Genomic DNA, 23,275 nt, shown 5'->3' on the forward strand with positions numbered 1-23,275 from the left:
AGATTAGAGGACAGGGACAGAAAGACTTAGGTGGGTCCGATGAAGCCACACTGAGAAATGTTCTCCATTTCTAGGTAAGGTATTTTATTTCTTCCTTTTATTTTTAAAACCTTTTCCTATATGAAATAATTGATTATATTTTCTATTACTCTTTTGTCCTATTTAAGCACAAAGCAACACAGTTAAGTTCTTGTTTTGTTCTTCATTTTTCTTCTGTGGTTACACTCATTCTAGCAGTAACATGGAACAAAAACCAGTCTTGGATCCTGGAAAACACCTTGAGCCCACACCACAGTTCAGGCAGGACACTAAGACCACAGCAAAGGTAGCAGTAAATGCATCAGTAGTACACTGGGGTTCCAGAGATACTCAGCTATTAGTCTCTACAGAATCCATCTGCTTATTGAATGCAAGGAGTGAATGGAGGAGTTAAAGATAACCTGGAGATCTCTAACCCACCTAAGCAGCAGGGATTACATTAGCCAAGACAAAAACCAAGCAGGTGTATGAGCAGATATGGGGATGAAAATGAAATTGTGAGCTGCCTAGGACACAGCAGCATAACAGCTTTTTGAATGAATAGGTGAAAACAGTTGAAGAAAAGTAGTTCTGATAGCAAATAGAAAGACTGATCTGGTTGGAGTGAGGGTTGGTGGCATTACACATAGCTAAATTAGGTAAAAATATTATAGGCAGTCAGACACAGGGCTAAGCCCTTGAAAGAGTCAAAACAAAAGATAAAGATACATTACCACTCTGGCCAGAGATTCATCTGTTAGAGGCCAAGCCTTAAGATAAAAAAAAAAAAAAAAAGATCAGGCCTATATACCTCCCCAGGGGCTAAGTGGTAACACCCCAGTCCAATAAAGTCTAGATAGATTTCAGTCACATTGTTGGGTGACCAAGACTCTTGGATCCATCCCATCCTAAAAAGTTATTGCTTCTTTCCATGTATCCTTGCTATGTGACCTGCCTCCCCATTAGATCAATATTAACCTAAGCGGCTAGACTTATAAACTTATTGATCATAGTTTTTCCCACCCTAGACCTAACATGTGATTTAGCACCCACCTTGTGATTTTCCTCTAGAAAGTGAGGAAAGAGCATGAAACTAACGCAGGCCCCCTCCTGTCTCTCAGGGAAGCTGTCTCTTCCTCAGTAAAGTTTCCTACTTTTAGCCTCTATTGTTCTGTAAAATTTATTCAATTTAGGGGAACAAAAACTCAGTATACTGCACATCCAGCAGGTTGAGAGCTACATTTATTTTGTCTATATAATCTACAGGGCCTGTATCAGTAGGGCTGAGGGTAATTGTTAAGAAGTCTGGGAGCAAGGCACAGCTGCCTACTAAGTAGCTGTGTAACTTCCAGAAAATCCTCTCCTCACACCTTGGTCTTTGTTTTCATAAAACTGAAGATTCAGTCACACTACAAAATTCCATTATTATTAATATTCACTGAAATGTGTGAATATTTACTAAATACTTCAATGACCAGAAGGTGAGGTTTTGAATACAGTATAAGGAAATAGTTCAGGAAGTAGTGATATGGTAGCAAATAATAAGTTTAAGTTCAAATTATAAGCAATTAGGAGGACAAAAAGTATCAAATTAGATATCTATCTTCAGAAATCTAATTTTATTTCATTAAATTATCTAAAGAGTAATATCCTTTAACTAATTATATTCCTAAAAGAAAACCTAGACATTTATGACATAATAATGTGATTCTAGTGAAATATTGACTTTAGGGCTGGTGAGATGGCTCAGTGGTCTAAAGCACCTACTTAGAACAAGCTTAACAAAAGCAAAGGGACCACAGTTCGATCCCCCAGCACCACATGCCAGCCAGCCCTGCCCCCTGGTGGGCTGAGCTGGCCACACACACACACACACACACACACACACACACACATAAATAAATAAAATTAAAAAAAAAAGAAATATTGATTTTATTTAGTTTATAAACTTTTCTAGTAAATAAATTGGGTTTTTTTTTGGTGCATGTGTGGCAGTGGGAGAGAAAGTTTCTCTGTAATTCAGGCCGGCCTTAAACTATAGAGTGAGGGGCATATGCCCGTAATCCCAACACTTGGGAGGCAGAGGCAGGAAGATCGCCATAAGGCCATCCCAGGCTAGCAAGTCCAAGGCCAGTTTGGAATCTGTCTCAAAAAAATATGTATATATATCTTTAGATTTTAGTTAATTTGTATTGAACATGATTTACTCCTTCACAGCCAAGAAAACTTAGTGTAAATAATGGCATGGTTTTAAATATTCCAACATGCCTTAAAGTTGAATAACTGAGTTTTCAGGGCTAAAGCAATTAGCTGATATAACTTGATATAAGCATATGATTATGTCCATATTCATTCATTATTAATGTTTCTTGCTTATCTACATGTGTCAATCATTATGCTAGAAAAGTTATAAGTTAAGGTTTATTAAAGTTCTTCATGAAACTTAAAGCCAAATGGATAAGATACTGTAGATTTTAAAAATAAAGCAGGTAAACTGTGAAGTACCATGATGGAAAAATAAAGCATATATGGAGTAGCAGGGAAGAAGGCATGTGGAAGAACACTAAAGCACGGTGAGGGCGGAAGCAACGAAGAATAAAAGCCCTCCACTCTGTGATACATCGAGGTTGGGCAGGGCAGTACATTTTTCCATCTGATCATTTATGTCAAAAAGATTTTGAACCTATTAGTATAGTTTTGACCATGCCTTGGCTTAGCAAGCACAGTAAGTGTCTGGTGCCTGATTTTGGTCACCAGTGTCAGTCCTGTGGCTGTCTAGTGCAGGCTTAGGGACGGCATTCCTTGCATTTCTTGGCCCCACTCATGCGGTAGGGATGCAAGAGGGTTGCAGCTGTAGTGGACTGAATCCACTTCGTGGGTGATCCATTAGAAATTATCTTAGGATCATTGCCTTAACCATCTTGTGTATATAAATGTATGACTTTACCCCTGTCATGTTTCCTAGCTTTTCTCCTTGCTCTCTCTTTGTATAGGACATCATGTCTGCATCTTGTACTATGAATAACCACTATGAAAACAACAATATGCAATGTATTAATTATTGAAACTTTCCTAATTGGTTTTAAAACTCTCATTGCTATTCGTTTCTCAATAAAATTATCAAAACAAAAAGAAAAAAGAAGAGAAAAAAAGAAATTATCTTAAATCATATCTTCCTTAAAAGCATAAAACAGTTCCTCTTCGCCCATGGACACTTTATTTGCCAATTAATTCTGTTGTAGTCAAAATTATTTGTTGCATTGTGTGTAACTTCCAGAACATAATCCAGGAAGATGAGAGTGAAGACTATTTTACAACTGTTTTACATGTATATTTGAGCAGATGTTAAGCCTAATTATAAGATGTGGTTGAAATAAATGGCTAATATTTAAATATTTATTACAGTGAAAGACACATGGCCATAAATTCCCTCCAAATACTCCCTTTCCCTTTAAACATGCATTCCATGGTTTCCCACTTTCTGAAGCAGTTCTGGAAGTCCTCTGTCATGTCATTAGGAGATACCCTTAAAAACTTGGGTGAGTGTTGCTGCTGTCATCCAAAGGAAAGGCAGTCCTGTAAAAGCATTACCATGTGTCCTCACAGATCTGGCACCACAAGACTTCGGGCTCTTCTCCAAAGTCAAAATGACCATGAAAGCAATGTCCATGAATTGATTCAGGACATAGAGGCTGCCACCAAGTCCAACTAGAGACACAAACAGGACTTTCAGAACCACCTTAAAAAGTGGCAGGAAAAAAAAAAAGATTAAAAAAGTGGCAAGAAATAGCATGAGAGTGTTTGAAAAGGAGAATATTTTAATAAATACTAATGGTACCATTGCTTTTATTGTAATAAACTTTTCAAGAATTTAAACATTTACTATCCTTTTGATCATAACTCCTATTGAATACAGTACAACTGTTTTCCTTAATCCTACTGAAAGCAAATGTAAAGCAACAGCTGAAACTGAAACTGAGTATTAGTAATGCATCAGGCTGTGTGATATCTACAGAGTTATTTCTTTCATTATGTGGTAAAACCATGTTTTGAGAACCAGTGCTAATTCAAATTACAATTTTGGATTAGGATTTTGTCTTTATACCACCTTCAGTCAGCAGAGGGAGACATCTCCTTTTTCACAGATTGCATTAGCGCTAGCTTTCCAGTGTTGAGATCCTGTAGGAGTCTCATTGTCTCCAGCATGATTCCTACCCTTGGGGAGACGAAAGTATTGCATCCCTATGAAGTTGAAACTCCTATACAACATTAGACAGGAATATGATATCTAATCATACGTTAAACTTACGGTGCAATAAAACCCATGAAAGTTGAGGTCCCAGTGGATCGCTTCGTGAAAACGGCTTCATTAAGAAACAGAACTGAAGCTGAATCATAAAGATGGAATGGGTCTGAGAAATAGGATTGGGGCAAGCATTTCTGGTTGGAAGAGCAACTTGGAAAGGCAAGGTGAGATTCCTCTAATTCTTGCAATAAAGCCTTAGACTCTGGACATGTAGTCATGCCTGAATGTTTACATTTTTATTTATTTTTTGAAGAGAGTATAAAATAGTGTTAAAACAGAAAAATTACAAATGATACAGAATTTCACTAAGCAAAGTAATATGAATTTCACAGTATTTGTTGTAATGCATAGTGTTGTCTTCAAATTAGTTGTTCATATTACCACATATATGCAGGCAAAAATGCCTGAGGGCTTAGAAGGGGTGGTATGCCACTGGTCCCATTTCTCTAGGGCTGACAGTGGCCTGAGTAGAAATTTTCAAATTGTTTTTCTACTGTTTTCCACTAATAAAAATTTTTTAAAGTATATATAACCTTATATATTTAAAGAGTAGCATCTATTTCTTAAATCGTAGATTTAAAGAATTATTTAAATATAAACAGCTGGGCTTGCTGGTCTAATTTGTCTTGCCTGACAAATGCAAGAACCTGGGCTCAATTCCCGGTACCGTATGTTGTGCCAGACCCGCCCTGAGCACAGCATGCCGGCCATCAAAACCAGGCACGGTGGAGCACACGCCTAGAATCCCAGAGCTGGGGAAGCTGAGACGGGAGGATCACTATGAGTTTGAGCTGCACAGCAAGATCCTATGCCAAATAAATAAAAATAAAAAACTAAATAAACATTTGAAAAGAAAATTATTTCCTCATTTTTTATATATTCATTGTATTCAATGATTCATAAATGTTAGTAGTTTCATATATAGTACATATATACATTCTTGTGCTTGTGTATGTTTTGTTGCTATTGTGGGTGCATATACTTGTGGATTTATAAAACAATGAATGATAATTTAAACTTGTATGTCCATTCCACCTTTCTCCTAAAAATTTTATCCCGGGGCTGGGGAGATGGCTCAGTAGAATAAGCGCTTCCCTGGCAAGTGCAAGGGCCTGAGTTCAATCCCTGGTTCCACACACACAAAAAAAAAAACCTCAAGAACAAAACCCCCTAAAAATTTTATCCCAAATATATATTCGTATGGCTTAGAGATTATAAATTACTCACTTTTTTCTGCAAAAACCATATTTTGAAGCAAATCTTTAAATTAAAAAAACTATATATATTGCATTTTAATTTATATTGTTACAATTTATATTAACTGAGTTAAGCTTATAATTTTTATCAATATACAACTGATCAAAATATTTTGTTAGACAATAGAAAATATAATTAGGAATACACTTCATAAGAGATAAATGTAGCTTTCCTTCACTGCAAGGAAAATACATCTAAGATTACTATTTTATCTAGATTGAGGTAAGATCAGTTCCACTCCCATTTTTCCTTTATATACATTTCTTGATTTTATATATGTTCAGGCAGTAATAGGAGTTTCCTTACATCCCATTTTTATTAATTATAAGAACATTTTTCTACATTTAATCCAATTCTACTTACATTATATGCCTAAAATCAGTATTTATTATTAAAATTATTTTTAAGGAACTTATATTCAACAACTAAGTTTTGCTAGAAGCAAAGGATTGGGAGCCACCTGAGTGATCACTCGCTTCTTCAATATTGTCACCAGTATTTTGAAGTGTCCCTTTATCTTCATGGAGCCTCCCATACTGCTCATCGGCACACTCTACAGCAAGATTTCACCTCTTTGGGAAGGGTGAGAGGTTTGCCTTTGTAAAGTAGGAGAGAGTGACTGAGGAAGAAAGTGCCTGGGGAATAAGTAGCTCATCTCAAGGAAGAAATAAAAATGGAGCCAGAACTTAGGAAGTGGTGCTTGTAAAAGTCTCCTTGCGCAGTCATCACAAAGGGCGGATGTGCCCCAGAAGTTCTGAAGACGGAGTCTATCCCTGCCCATGGTGATGACTGCCTAATCCTGTTGCCTGCTCACATCGGGATGCACACCACCCACCTTCAACCTACTGGCCCACACAGAGCTGGCTGCTTTGATCCTGTTCTCCCTCTGCCTGAAATGCTGGCAGCTCCAAGTGGAGAAGACAGATGTCTAAGTCCTGGAAGAGAGCTATATCCCAAGAGCTACAGAATGCAATAGAAGTATTTATCTCTGCCTGGAGAAATATTGGGGAAGGTTTTAAGAGAAATAACATTTGAGTTGATAAATGGAGAGAATTTATCACATTAAAAAGGACGCTACTTCAAGACCCAGGATATAAATCTGGACAAAAGCACAGATGTGAAAGGGAGGCATTCACACATTACTTCTACATCTCAGTTTGAGTCCAACAGTTTTTAGCAGTAGACTTGATGACTGTGCATTCATTTACAACACTTATTAAGAAACATATATAGTATGCTAGGCACTGTGGTAGGCAATGGGAAACAAATGAGTTAAAAGGAGAAATAATTATGAAACGATAAATTCTACTGTAGAGGAATTATTTGAGGCCAAGTTCCTGGATAAAATTCTAGTTTCTTTACATAATTACTATGTGCCTCTGGGGCAATTAATTTAATATCTCTGAGTCTCAATTTTCTCACCAATAAAATAGGAAGAACAGTGGTAAAAAAATGCTACATCTTGGGGCCAGGAAGATGGCTCAGTGGAATAAGCACTTCCCTGGCAAGCGTAAGGGCCTGAGTTCAATCCCCGGTTCCAAAAAAAAAAAAAAAATGCTACGTCTTCCTGTGTCATGGTGTGTTTGCATGTGTGTGTTGCATTACATGTGAATGGACCTAGTTAAATGTCAATGCGTAAAGTTACTATTATGAATTGGCAACAAAATTGCTTTTAGTAGGAAGTGGGCAGGACATGTGAAAGTGGATAGAGCAGACCTTAAACATAATCATAATTACTGGGGACTATGTATGTAGAACCAAGAACAAAGTTATTTTCCTCCTCTTGTCACCAGCTGGTCACCTTGAGTAGCTTATTTGTAGTCCAATTTTCTAGACTCTGGGCAAGTTTATATTACATACAGCAAGTGCCTGGGTCCCAGGCTCCAGACCTAGATATGAGCCATGCCTTCAGGGAGAACACACTCACACCAGAGAAGGGGGTAGGAGAAATCCAAACAAGAGTGGCAGAGGAAGACTGAGGAGACTTTCTGTGGGAAGCTGGCAAAACCAGTGAGTCTTAAAGCTTAAGTACATTTTAATCAGGTGGAAGAAGAGGGTGAGGGGACAGGGGATATTAATCTTTCTTCAGGAAGAGGGAACAGCTTATATAAATACAAGGAGACCCAAGAGAACAAGCACCATTGGGGTTCCTGCAAGTAACTCCAAATGGTAGAAGCAGAGGGTTCTATGAATAAAGAAATAGACTAAGCACTCTCTCTCCAGTGCCCTAAGAAGAGCTTAGAATGCATCCCATGAGCTGGGAGGACCCATCAAACTGTTTTGGTTCACTTTTATCACTGTGCAGTTCCCAAAGATTTTGTCTTATTTTCTTTCAATATTTCTTTTCTTTTTTTCAAAAATTATGGGCCTTTTTTTTCTTTCTTTCTTTTTTCTTTTCCCAGTACTAAGGATTGAACTCAGAACCTTGTACTTGCGAGGCAGGCATCTATTCTACTGAGCTATCTCTCCAGCCCCTCTTTCTATATTTCTTTTGTACATTTTTCTTATGAAAAATTCCCTCTGGCTACAATTAGGGAAAACAGTGAGAAAGCACAAGTCTGGTTATAGGAAAACCCAGTGGAGAAATGAGCTGCAATGAGCAACCAAAGTAAGGCAGTGGCACTAGGGAAAGGGAAGAGAGGGGGAGGGTTCAATAAACTTGAGAAAGTGAATCTTAGTTGGCGCAGGCAATGAACCACAGAGAGTCTTGAGTTGTTCACTTGGGTAAAAAAGTGGATGGTTCTACACTGACTTGGAAATGAGAAACAAATTTGGGAGAAATGACTAGTGAATAACTCACTTCTTCATGGATTCTGTGGGTCACTTTGAATGGATCACTCAGCTGACTGTTTCAAATGATCTATCTGTAACATAAACATCTGTGAAACCTGACCTTTTAAAGGTGGCTAAGTGATGATCTTCTAAACTAAGAGGATATACATTTTCGCAAACTAGTCAAACTGTGTCTTGTTCATGCAAAATATACATTGGTTTGTAATAATATTGTAAGAATGGAGTTGAATTATATTTATCCACATACAGTAATGGAAACAACTATTCAATGGTTGCTAAATACAGAAATTTTATTAATTAGTAGTACTTATATCTGAACATTAAAGAAGTGTGCTTAATATGCTTGGAAAACCACATTCCATTAAGTAACCAATTTTTCTTTAAAATCTTATTTACATTATCTGTTGCAGATACCTCCCTACCTCTTTTCTGAACAATGGGTACACTGTTCAGAATACACTAACACCGCTAGAGAGTACTTACAATGTGTCAGGCACTGTTCCCAGCAGTTCCCCTGAGATCTTAAACCTCAAAACTCTAGGGAAAATGTAGAAATTAACCATGACCACTGCATAGATGAGAATACTGAGGCAAAAAGGGTAAAGTACCTTGCCAAAGTCAAGAGTTAATACATACACAGCAGAGCCACAATGCACATCCACGACCTGCTTCCAAAGCCCTCACTATGCAGCTTTTCAATTTTACTTTGGGAATTATTAAAATATTTATGATAGTGAGGATGGCTCCATAGAAAGCTGATTTAATTATCAATTATCTAATATAACTGTTTAACTGTAACTGTGCTCCAATACTGTGCTTACCTTTGATTTCAGAAGAGGTCATTTTGTAAACTGAGTATTTTGTTAAGCTGAAGAATTTCAGGTGAAGCTTGAGATGATCTTCACTGGAATAATGTTTTCTGACTGTTGGAATGAGGAATTTCCATTGGATCAATAAAAGTAATTTGTTAGAACACCAAGAGAATGGTTCTTAGTGTACATCCTTAACATATTTACTGGATATCTATTAAGGCAGAAAATTAGTACTAGTTAATAATTTCCTTCTTTTTATTTGCTTCCCTATATTTATCAAATTCCATTTTCAATTATTTGTTCCAAAAATTAATTCTAATTGCTTCACACACAAGGATTCATTTTCAAGGAAAACCCAGGACAGCATGAAAGTTAAACCTGTTCCCATGGTTTAAAAAATAATAATTTCAAGTAAGAGCCTTTTTGAAAATTATAATTTTCAAGTAAATGGACTTAAGTTCTGTGTAGCAGCATAGCCAGCCAAATAAGATCTCCCTTCACAAAAGGATCAGTGAATCCCCAGGAGAGTGATTCGACAAGGCAGTCTTCAGGAGGGGCCTGTGGCAAAGAGCATCTCACAAATCTAGTGTCTGTACTATTGTTTCAGCTGTGCTTAGTCTGCCCTTCACTGATACTTCTCGTGCATTTTCCCCATCAAGTCTAGTGGGTTTTTTAACAGAGGAAGCAAGGCGCATGGCTGTTGAAGGAGTAGGTAAAATACAGGGTGTGGGCTACCCTGGGAATTGGACGGTAGCTTGGGAGTCTTTCCAGGCTTCTCCCCTCTTCATTATCTTTGGCTTTTTTAATGATATATCTTCTGGGCCTCCCAGAGAAGATTTGGACTGGTGTGAGTCAGGAGACAAGAAGCCAGTGCTGCAACTACTTCCACATTCTCCATATTCTCCCACCATTCAGGCTGGTTGAAGCTGCACTAGTTTCAGTCCTGCAAACCCAAGAAGTCTGCTGTGCTTTTTTGTGAAGCTGAGCCAGCTCAGAGGTGCTACCTCTCACACTTGGCCTCCTGTCTTCATGCCTGTTCCTCTATTCATTCATTCTTGATTCCTTGGAATTACATCCTTCAATAAGTCATTAGCACATGTATTCTACCTTCGGCTCTGTTCTGGGGAAATTTATCCCTTAGTCATCTTACTTCTCACAAGGTTCTTAAAGTAAAACTCTTTTTGCTTAACATTCTGCCTTCAAGGAACTCTGCATACTTCTTCCATTACCTACACAATGTCCTCTTTCACTATTTTTAACTACCTTAGTCCACACCACACTCTGCTCATGCATAACACAGACTATATCTTCATAGCTGCTGTTTCCAGCTTACTATATTTTATTACAATTCTATATACTCATCTCTTCCCTCGCTAACTAAACCACAAACCCTGAGATAGGAACCATATCTTTTTGTATTTTGACATCCACTTGGAATAATTGATGAGGAGCTAGATGTTGAAAAACACCAACACATGAATAAATTAGAACATATGTTACTTGATTATAAAAGTTATGAACAAATGACTGTGCATTTGTCTTGCATTAAACAAGGCTACTTCTGAAATTAATCAGTGAGCTGAAGTGCTGCTGAAAAATACTCATGCGCAGTAAAAAGGAAAGATGTTCCCAACAGAAAGCAGCAATAGGGAGAACTTAAAACATCTCCTAAGGCTTTCTCCCAGAGGATCCCTGTTTTAACTCAAATATACCATTTGACAGTCATTATATAATAAATTTGACTATTAAAAATCTCTGTAAAATATTTTATTGATAATGTAAAAGTTCAACGGCATTCCCATTAATCATGTTCTACTACAATAATACATTATAACACCTCATTTCATATGATGTGATGATCACAGGCCTTTAGAAATTGTACTCTCTTTTCTTCTCACCAAAGCTTCCTAGACAGGTAAGACCAGAGTCAGTGCCCCCATTTGATTACTATGTGGGAAAAGAGGGTGAGATTTTTAATGAGCCTAAAGTCACAAGATTAATAAGGTTCTACTTAGATGCATACTCATCTATACTGTTAGTCCAGAGTCTTGTTAGATTTTCCCCTGCCAATATTTAATAAGCAAGTCATTGTGATCAATGGAAAAGTGTGGATTCTTTTTTTTTTAGTCTTTTATTTATTTATTTGGTATAGGGTCTCACTATGCAGCTTGGACTCACAATGATCCTCCTGTTTCAGGCTCCCCAGTGCTACAATGATAGGTGTGTACCACCAAGCCCAGTTTCAGTGGCCGGCTTGGAACACCCGGGGGTTTTTTGGTACTGGGAATCAAATTTAGCATCTTCTGCTTGCCAGTCAGGCACTGTTGTGCTGAACTATATCTCTGGCTCACCTGAGTTTGAGGTCTTTTCAATTCATTATATGAAAAAAATCAACATATGAATAAAGTACAGATCAGCCCTGTAAAAGCTTGTCTGCAATATGAGTCTAATTTCTAGATGCTTCTTCCTGGATTACTGATATGGCACCAAGGAAAGATAATCTGAGGTAGCGCAGAAGAGCAAATTATGAAGGATGGCTGGGGGTGTGGTTCAGTAGTAGTATGCTTACCGAGCATGTGTGATTCTGTGTTTGGTCCCAGCACCACAAAAATAAAAGACAAAACACACTGAGGGAATTTCAAGGTACTTAATTAACTTTCATGCAGTCATGTTATAATTTACAAAATTTTCAGGAGAGCTACATTTAGGTTATATAGCAGATGGTAATAACACCAACTCCATTTTATATCACTTTCCATTTCCATGCTACTGACTCAAGTACACAGTATCAAAATGGCCAAAGGATCAGTGTTGATTTTGTACCAAGAACGAACACTTCTCTCTGTATAATTCATCAACTAGAAAACCTAAAGTAACCAGGATCACAAAAAATGGGAATAGAAGATAAGGACTTTGCTGCAAAGTGTTAAAAGAAGGCACAATTGCTATGTAGCATGGTCAGTATAATACTGGTACAAAATTCTTGAGCCCTAAAGCACTAATTTGTCAGGTGGTTGTATACATATATAAAATAAAATCCTCCTCACTGGCCAGGATGGGTGATTTTTTCTTCTTTTTTGTATTTAGTACAGGGTCTACAGGTTCTACAGGGTCTCACTATGCAGATAAGACTTGTAGTGATCCTTCTGTTTCCAGACTCTGAAGTGCTGGGATTACAGGTGTGCACCACCACGCCCAGTCTTAATCTCCGTCTCAGTGCGCCCTTGGGCAGGGCCAGCAAGGCAGGCCTGGGGACCGCAACCCCTGCCCCTGAAAGTGCCTAAGCAGGTGCTTTAGTCCGATGAGCTATTTGGCCAGCCCTAGGGTGATTCTGGATTGGCAAGAAAAATACTATTTCCTGGTGAGTCTGAGTCATTTTGAGCTGACAATATCAAGTGAAGAAGAGCTATAAGAAAAACTGAAGCTGCGAAAAACTTTACAAATACAAGGTATTACGCCCAAGAGCACAAAGCAAAATGGGTGGGTTTGGGAGCCTAATGGAGTCCCAGAAGCATTCACCTACTTCAAGCTTCTCTCCTACATCATAGAATCAGGATTACTGTGGATTTAGCTCTCCCTCCATGCCCAAGGTAAAATTCTCTCGAGATGCAGGTCTCTGTCCCTTAATAGTAATAGTGTTTCCAAAAGCCAACTTTTGAAACAGGTAGGTGCAAAGTTCTTGGGAAATAATGTGATTCCAAGTCTTAGCCCTTGAAGATACTGATATGGCAGACCTAAGACAGAACCCAGAAATTTGTATGTGTAAATAATTCCACTGGCAATTTGATTGACTTTAGATCAGAATAACTGATCTAAGTTAAATTAAAATACGTTTTAATATAATCTCACGGTCATTTGCCCATTGCCCAGGCTTTCCTCCACAGACCTAATCTCCATTCCAGGCACACAAGACTCCTTCTATGTCACTCTTACACCCTGGTGCATGGCAGATCTCCTAATTGCACAGTCTGCGCTCACATTCAGCAGTCCAGGAGGTGGGTCTCTCCATCTCTCTCATTCAGCCTATTTCTGCTCCAGCCCCTGAATTCTTTCCCATGAGCTCTTACCATAGCCACAATTGGATGGATTTACAAACCATAGTGATCTATGAAATGATTCTCTTTGATATGACTTTCACATATATGGTAGGGTTTCAAGTGTTTCTTTTTTTTCTCATTGTATCATATTCTTCTTATACCTGTGGATTATTTTTAGTTTTCTGACTTTTCATTCTAAGAATTCTTGTTTGTATATTATCCCTACTTCAAGAACCAAACATAACCACTGAGTTAACATTTTGCAAAGCAGAAGTACTGCACAGGGGCCAGACGCAAGTATTACAAAGTTCCCTAGTAAGAGGCCAGTGAAAATACCAAGATAAAGGGCAAAGCCAACTTTTCTTGTTTATATAACTAGCCTGATTTTCATAATAGTTTGCTTATTTTTAGTTTTTACTTCTATCCACTTTTTCCTTTTTGCAATTCTATAGCCTTCTACAATCCAATGACCTAATGCCATATTTTATAGAACCAGACAACAGCATTTTAGAAAATGGATGCAGGTGGTATCATTTGAAAATGAACTCTTAGAAACCTAACAAATGTCTCTGTACATGTGAGATTCACCCTTGTACCACCTAGCACAGGAGAACCAGATTCAGGAAGCACCAGCAGTTTCGTCATGAAAAAAGAGGTGAAGTGAAAACATCCTTCCTAAGGAGTGCTGTCCTATGATAGAGAACAGAATCACGCCTGAGTGCACAGGAAACTCAAGGTATGTTCTAAATAAAAGTTCAGGACACATCACAGTTCAAAGTAGACAATCAACAGGCCAGGTGTGTGTAAGCCTCAAGCTCTGAGTGACTCTGTAGGGCCATAACCTTAGTGCTGGTCCTTGACATAGAAAGGGAACAGCAACATAATAGGCAAACCAAAATACAAAATCATGTATTTTAAGTGGAAAATGAGACATACAGACTTAACAGACACTCAGAGAGGAAAGGTCACCAAGATGAGGGAACTGGAAAGGCATTGTACAAAGGGGTAGGATGAAGGAAGTTGAACATAATCAATGTGAAATTTTGTATAGCATATACATGCCTAGCAGTTCTATATTATATACCTTAGAACAGCACTGTTTGGTGGGAATACATTGTGTGCTACATACATTATTTACGTTGTCCTAGTAGCCACACTTAAAAAGGTCAAAAAGAAGAAAACTAAATTAATTTTAGAAACATTGTATTTAATCCAATTGTTATGGACTGAATGCCTATCCCTCACCCAAATGTGTATGCTGAAATTCTAACCCTCATTTACTTGTCGGTGTAGATAAGCTACACTCCATGAGCTTGAGATACTTGTGACACAAAAGATGTTATAAGGATGTTTTGAAGCATTAGTTATCATAGGAAACGTGATATCCATTAAAGAGAAAATGGATAAATGTTAAGATTAAACCATCAGCTATAGTCACATTAAATTCATGTCTACAATGATTTATGGAAAGGAGGAAGTAGAATGGAAAGAAGAAAGGAAATACAAAAATATGAATTTTATCTGCAATATTTTAACCCCCTACATATAGTATCTGTTCACCTTGGTGTTAGATAAATGGACACAAATTATCTTTTGTATTTTGCTGAATTTAAATATTTAATTTATAAAATAAAAATCTTTGGGAAGATAGTGGTAGCACAGAGTATACAGAAGATTAGCTTTTTAAAGACAAATAGAAAAATGTATTCAAAAGTCAAAGGAATGTCAGTTGGATATTCAGCTGATAAAAAGATCCCAGGATAAGTAAGCCTGAAGCAGAAAGGGGATAGTCAAAGAGGTGTATATTCCTTGCACATCAGTGTGACAATGAATTTAATTTTGAGGTTTTATAGAATGAGAGTCATGTTTTAGAAGCAGCAGTGATATTCTTCTACTCTACTAACTGTGCTGCAAAAAGAAAGACAATATAACATAGTGATCAAAGAAACCAGGTTCACTGTCTAAATCCTTCATTTTTGGTATGACCTTGAACAAGCTAAATTAAAGCACCAGTTAATTTCCTTTTTATTTTGGCGGAACCGGGGATTGAACTCAGGCCCTTGTGCTTGCCAGGGAAGTGCTTATTCCACTGAGCCATCTCCCCAGCCCCCCAGTTAATTTCCTAACTGTAAAATGGGTGTAATGTTACTAAAGTATTCATAAAATTGGGAAAAAAAGTTAATATGCGTGAAGCACTTATACTAGCACTTGGCCTATAATATACAGTAAGTGCTGATTATGGACATTATAATTCATGTAGGTATATTCTCACATACACTCATGATGATCTCAAGATAAATTCTTAGTAATATGTTAGGGTGAGGTGTAAAAAATGTTAATGCTTTAAATACCACCTGCCAAAATACCAACCATAAGAGAAATTAAATCCCCATTATCATATCAGACATTAGTTTTATTCCCTAATGTGTGTCATAATACGTAAAAACTCCTACTCACTCCACATCCAACTGTAATTGCCCTCTGTATACCTACTGACCTGAACATAGGAGACACACTTAGTGATCTTTAAAGAATTTTTCATTTGATTCATCTGTACTTCTCAGTTTAAAACCATCACTATGGAGTATCAATTGCCAAACCAACTGCTAACCCATTAGCTTACCCAAACGCTTTGTAATACTAACACTCTGGACCAGGCTCATATTGAAATCCCTCTTGGCTTCTATAACATTTTCCCCTGTATTTTCTTGTTTCTATGTCGTATGACTTTTGATGTCTTTTTCCTTTAGGGAAAAAGAAATTGGAATAACTGTAACTAGAAGTCCAAAATGGCACTGACTTCTGTTGCCCAATGGAAATGAAATGTATATGGCATAATTTCAGGCTTCAAATAGGTCATTGCATTGGGACTTTGTCTCTCTCCTGCCACCACTGGAGGAGTTTCTATTTGGCCTAAGTGTTGGACAGAATGGTAACCAAAGTACAGAAAATCCCCAATTAAAACCCTTGTGGAAAAGCCCAGGAAGAAGACTGAAAGAAAAAATAAAAAGGTATATACTTGGCACTATTAGAGGACACTTTCAAACCCAGATCTAATCCAGAAGGGGTCACCACATCAAATTAGACAGGACACTGTCCACACTCCTTTTAGCTCTCTATCTTGTCAGTCTTATCGTAATTCTCCTTCCATGCAGCACTCATAGCCAACAAACAATTGAGTCATGGTGATCTGACCTCAATAGTTAAATCTGTCCTTTGCTGCCCTCAGGAACTGAGCAAACTTGGACCCTCACGAGTCTCCTTTGGAGTTTTACTCTAGACAGATGGAGATCTGTTTGTCTTATAAACCAACTAGTTTACTGCTTTAGAATATTGTTTCTCTACTAGGATCAATGAGTACGGCATACCAAGCATCTCATCACTTTTCAGATCACCTTGTACAAGCAAAACCCTAACACTGCAATTCTCCTCACAACCTCTTACTGGTCTTAGTCATGTGTTAATTCAGTCCAATACCAGATGAAATTGTAGTCATTTAAATTTTTTTACCTTGAGGTATACAGTAATTCTCCAGGTCTCGTATTTCTACTTCCAATTGTAAGTCTACCTCCAAATCTCTTTCATTCCCCAATGTCCCACCACACTCATCTGTCCTCCTTACCTATCTATCTACACCTTATTCCAGCCTCCTTCACTCCCCTCTGTGACCTTTAAAGCATCTTATGTAGAAAACCTTACACAGAACTTCTTTATCCACTGAACGTCCCAACCATAGCATGCTGTCCCAAATACCTAATGCTTTGCCCCTGTCCTATTATGTCCTGCCTCCCCACACCAGTCCAGGCACTGCATGCCTAAGCCTGACAAGCCTTGTCCTCAATGCCCATATGCCTTGTTTTCTACTATTTAGCCTGCATGGGAAGTTTTTCCTCATAACAGTCCAAGGGAATCCTTTTCAACCTCTGGGACCCAGTCCAAATAACATTTCCTTCATAAAGTGTTCCCCAATTTCCCCGACCAAAAACAATAAAAAATAAATAACTTTCTTCTGCATTATAATTTATGCCTTTATCAGTCACTTTATAGTCCAATTTTTAAAAATATTTATTTATTTATTTATTTATTTATTTATTTATGTGTGTGTGTGTGTGTGTGTGTGGCCAGCTCAGCCCACCAGGGTGCGGGGCTGGGTGGCATGTGGTGCTGGGGGATTGAACCGCGGTCCCTGTGCTTTGCTAAGCTTGTTCTAAGTAGGTGCTTTAGACCACTGAGCCATCTCACCAGCCCCTATAGTCCAATTAATACAATGGCCAACTGTGCAACACTGTCAGCCTCAGTGGACTGGGATTGTACTCCTAATTCTGTAATTTTGGGAAACTTATTGATGCTGCTCATCTACACATAGAAACATTAATACCTACCGGTATGGGGCTGCTTTTAAACAAGAGATAATACGTTAAAGAAATGAGAAGTTCTGGGAAAATGTGTAGTTCCTCGGGTTCCTGGCCCTAATGGTGACACCTTCCTGTAGACTCATCACATCTCATGCATAGCATGTGGACAATGTCAGACTGCCTGGGTGTGTAGCCAGCTTTCTGTCACTTACTTACCAGTTGTGTGATCTGGGTCAAGTTCTTAAGTCTTGAAAGTATCTGTAGTAGTAAGACCTACCAATTCAATTGTTATGAGGATTACAGACTTAACAAGAACTTCTAGAAGTATTTGGCATATAGGATGTGCTCAGTAAACGTCAGTTATAACCATCATCATTGTATCCCAAAAGTTTAGCATGGAAATTGGGATATAGCTTGTACAAGTGTTGAATTGTATTGAACCCTCAACATCACACTGCAGTATAATCTAGCAATTCCCTTATCTGCATTGAGCATACTGACTCAATTCATTAGAGCTGGGTAGTTTCTGTAGTTAAGAATTATAAAACACCAGGGTGTTGTACATCTCTTATTTGGTCAACCACCACACAATGCAGTTCAATTGTGGATGGCTTAATCTTGTATTAGCTTCTCTGAAATTCGTAGGATATTGTTCTGTACATACAATTCTATTAATCTGCTGATGATCTCTCAAGTGAATAGGATTCCTCCACAAAAAGGGCACACTAAAATATTTTAATCTTGATTTTTGAGGTAGCTGCCTGCAGCATATAGGATAACCTCATTTCTAATTTTTCTAATTTATCTGGAATTAATTTTAATCTACATCTGACAACTGCAGAAGGCTAAGATACATTTTGAATTCTGCTTTTGGGTTTGTTATCATAAAACCTTTGAAAAGATGCCACAATTAGCTGATGATGGGAGATGCAGGATACAGAGGTGTTTCTATCAACAGTGATGCTTTTGAACAAGGTGAATCAGAAAACATAAGAGGCTCAAGTGGAGAGCATAAAAGTACACCCACTAAGAATATTAAAAATACTTAACATATTTTTTTCTGACATCTGGAGCTAGATAATTCTTAGTGAGGGGGCTGTCTTGTTCATTGTATGGTGTTGAACAGCTACCTCACAACTCACTAGGTGCTACTAATACCCTTACCCTCCAGTTTAGACAACAAAAAAATGCCTCCAGATGTCTTCCAAAGGATAAACATCCTGGTTTGAGAACCCCTGCCCTAATGAAAGAAAATGAATAAAATTATTAGATGGAACAGCCTATTCATTATATACATTTTCAAATAGTCTGATTCATAAATGCTTACCCTAAAGCTAGAAATTTACAATAATTTTAATTGCCTAAAAACAAAATCCCTGGCTCTTTTGTAGCTGGACATTGTGCAAAATACTTTTATACTGGTAGCTGCTATAAAATCTTTAACAAATATAAGGAGATTCCCTTACAAAGATACAAAAATAATACTTTCTAGTAGGTTTTTTTTTTTTAAATGAGCAAATAGACCTCAATCAGAAATGCGAGTATAGAGCTTTACCTGACATGTAGAGAACTGGCTCAAAAATCTACTGTATACACTGATGTCCCCAGGATTATTTTCTTAACACCAGAAAATTATGGTTATATCTTTCTGAATAATCTACAAACATGTATTCATTTTCCTACTCAATTCTGCACTACTAATCTAGTCATTCCTGTTTTCATGTATGTATGCACCTGTTCACAGTATATTAAGGATAGATATATTTAGCAACAAGAAATGCCCAAGTCAGGATAACAGCAGGAAGTAATCTACATAAATGAAGCTCTTGACAATACCAGAATAATGTGTATTAATTTCAGGTGTGAATTTATTTATTTATTGTATTTAGTACAGGGTGCACAGGGTCTCACTACACACATCAGACTCAGTGATTCTCATTTTCAGCTTCCCATGCACTGGGGTTACAGGCATGCGCCAGTATGCCCAGTCTCAATCACCAGCTCAGTGTGCCCTGGGGGCGGGGCCAGCATGGCAGGCCGGGGATCAAACCACCATCAGGTGTGAATTTAAGCAACTCCCATTTCCTTTTCCAACCCATCAATCCACTTAAGTTATACAAACTTTAACTTATAGGATTTCTAGCTGGAAAGAATAACCCACGGTACACTCATTAAAGGAAAAGTTCTAAAACTCCAGAAGTCATTGCTTTTAGATCTAAGTGTTCTAATCACTTAGAACACAGTGATTAATGTGTTCTGCACCATTACATATAATAATTCACCCTCTTGGGAGGGGGATGAAGAAACAGTAGTACTTCAAGTCTTACTGATGGATCTAAATACCTGCAAGAGTCCAGGCCATGTTATTATTAATTCTTCAGGCCTCGTCTATAAACTGGTATAGCAGCACTTTCTTACCTTATGCAGTTCTCCTGAGAGCCACTTAACACAGCTGTTGGAAGGAAAGCATTCTTACCCATGCTGTAGACAAGTTTCAGTCACTCTATTCACGTTATAAATTCTTTCACTTGAATCACTCATGCACTGCATTGTTCATGCCTTACAGAGGTCCTGTGCCCCCTGCTGTTGAAATGTGAACACATTTGGTTGTCGGTGAAACTGAAGGGAAGTATACTGAAATACGGTAATCCTCTTTATGGTGAAGATAAAAATACTTAACTAAAAATTCTAAGTAACTACCTCTAAGTCAAGGGGAACATGATTTCCATTTGATCCACCAAAATGAAGGCAAATAAAGCTAATTCTCATCAGAGATTTTCTTGGTATTGAGGCTTTATGATCTGTTATTCTCAAATTTATACTTCTACTTCCCTAAAACCTTCACACCTTGAGCTTGTGGACCTCCGCTCTTCTACCTCTTTGCTCCTTTCCCAGGGAGAAAGCTTCTGGTTGCCAGAAACTTGATGGTCATATAAAGACTTCAAAAGATGTTAACTGATTCAGCTTTTAACCTTTAAGCAAATGGTTCCTGATTGTGTATAGGTTTTATTTATTTACTTGAGACAGGGTTTCACTATGCAGTTCAGGCTTGACTTTGAATTCACTATGTGGCCCAAGCTGGCCAGAACTCATGGCAATTCTCCTGCCTCAGCCTCCTGAGTGCTGGAATTACAGATGTGCACCACTATATCTGGCCATCTATATTTTGACACTCAAAGAAATGCAAAGCATCACGTGTCAGAGATTTCTTTTGCATATTAAAGGGAGTAGTGGTCATTAAATTCAAAGTGTGATGGTCAGAAGATGCCTTATGTATTAGACATTCTAAAAAAATGTTGCTCAATTTATCCTATTTTTACATTTCTGTTCCGTAGAATGTCAATTCATAACCAACACTGAGAGTTCAATTGTTACTTGTTGAATAAATTACCTTGATCTAGATCTCCAAGGCTGACTGGAAGACAGTCTGCCTGCACTGACCTTCCAAAACCTGTCTTGAGCACAGGTCTCCCTGGAAACCCTATTCAGGTCCAGCCTTGGCCTCTGCCAAGCCAGTCTTCATTTGCATGAGTTCTATGACTCCCAAAAGGTGTATTTTTAGATTTGGGGACATAATTTTATTAGTACATCTTCACCCTGGTGTCCTCCAATGTAATGCTACCATTTCTACTATTAATCCTTAACATTAGGCAACTGAGAAAACTTTTAAAGGATACAAAGTCCATCCTAACCAAGAGTTCCTTCCTCTGAAGATTTGAAAAATGGTCACTTTTTTAAAAAGATTATCTTTTTGTCTCTAGCATTAGGAACATATTTTTTTAAAAGGAACATATTTTTAAAAGGGGAAATTTTAGATGCTTTCAAGAAATCAGTAATTATTTCACCAATTCAGTAAACCATTTTGCCAATTAATCTTTTATTTTTTATTACATACATCAATATTTTACAGAAATAAAGAACCCCATAATGTTAAACTGTATTGTCATTTTCAATGTTGAAACCTAAATTTTTACAATTATAACCAGTAAACATAATTTATATTCTAATTAACATTTTAATTCTAGTTTTGCATACAATTTTACATATAACAACATGTAAAGGCTATATAAGTTTACCATAGCAACAGCATCACACTAAGATTGATTCATGTCTCCCATGATAATGAGCTTTTGAAAATCAAAACTTGTGCAAGCAGCTTCTTTGAAATATTTTCCTGGGTATATGCTACTCAAAGCAACTTAGTAAAAGATCAGGCGTAGAGATTGTTAGTCCCCTAGTTTTTGTTGCTGTTATTTGTTTTAATGACTACTAGTATATAATACTGTTAGTATGAAAACACATGCACACTTAAAAATTTTTGCTCAGTATAATAGCATGAAGTAGGTCAAAGTTGTTTCTATTTTCACTTTTAGTATAAGTTCACTTGAATATCATTCTATGAATTTCTACTTGTATCAGGTCACTTACATTCTTTATAAATCTGCCCACTAAGGAGGATAAGCCTTAGAGAATTCCATCCACTTTAGAAAATATTAAACATTTGTGAGCCCAAACAGCTTTTGCTCACCTTTCCTCTAGAATACACTTTCTATTTTTCTAAACTGATCTGCCTTGTCGATGCTTCTCATTGCTGGGAAATCTCTCCACTATTATTGGGATGCAAATATTTTTCTTTTATATGTAACATTTTCATTCATTTGAAATAAAATGCATTATCAAAAGAAAAGTGAACCTAGTATCTCCACATTGACCCAGCTGGTCCTTCTATTCACTCTATTAAATACATCTTTCTAAATGTTTTACTAATCTTAAACATTCTATTTATTAAATATTTATTTATTTATTGGTGGAATCGGGGATTGAACTCACGCCCTTGCGCTTGCCAAGGAAGCACTTATTCTACTGAACCATCTCTCTGGCCCCTTAAACATTCTATTTAGCACCACAGAATACGCAGAAAGATTGCTTACCAGAATAAAGATTTGAAAGGTAAAATTCCCATTTTTTAACCCTAAATTAAAAACAAATTACATCTCCAACACTGTCAAACTGCATAAAGCATTCAGTTGGAATGTTAAATAGTATTATAAAAAAGTCTGTCACACATTAGCATTGATCTGGGTGTGGTTTTATATAAATTAACTAATCCCCACAATAATTGTTAAATATTATTTCTATGATATAGATGGAGAAATGTAAACTAAGATAATCTCCCCAAGATTAAACAAAAGGTAAGAAGTAATGCAAGGACTTTGCATTTACTACTTTTCTATTATACTAGACTGTCTCTAATGGAAGTATTCTCATATTTTAAGTTTAGTTCTTTCAGGCTACTTCTACTTAAGTATCTTAAATTATCCCAATGTAGTTGTGTAACTTTCCTTAAATGGCTTATAAATACACAACTGCACTTATCAGTGGGCTCCTAGAAACAGGATTATTATCTTATATATCCTGCAAATTCCTGAATTCTTTTACTATTAATATATGTTTGGCTAGTTATAAAGCCATGTAAATAGAAAATATTTATGCTGCTTTCCTTGCCTCATTTTGCAAAATTTTTCACTGCTGTTTCTTCAACCATACGTAAATGTAGTGCCAGCACAGCTTGAGAAATGTTTTTCCCCAATATGACTCTCAGTTAAATTTTTTTTTTTAATGTATTTAGGGTCTACTGGGTCTCACTATGTAGATTCTCCTGTTTTCAGCCTCCCTAGTGCTGGGATGACAGGCACA

The 23,275-nt window shown here is 37.3% G+C and overlaps 1 protein-coding gene across 2 annotated transcripts in view; it reads right to left on the reverse strand.

The window, feature by feature from the left end:
* Positions 1–23,275, reverse strand: part of Opn3 (opsin 3) — a 46,088-nt gene that overhangs the window by 13,426 nt on the left and 9,387 nt on the right. The gene's annotated exons all lie outside the window — the stretch shown is intronic.

Source organism: Octodon degus, unplaced genomic scaffold (assembly GCF_000260255.1).
Source record: "Octodon degus isolate 3935 unplaced genomic scaffold, OctDeg1.0 scaffold00017, whole genome shotgun sequence".
NCBI classification, from domain to species: Eukaryota; Metazoa; Chordata; class Mammalia; order Rodentia; family Octodontidae; genus Octodon; species Octodon degus.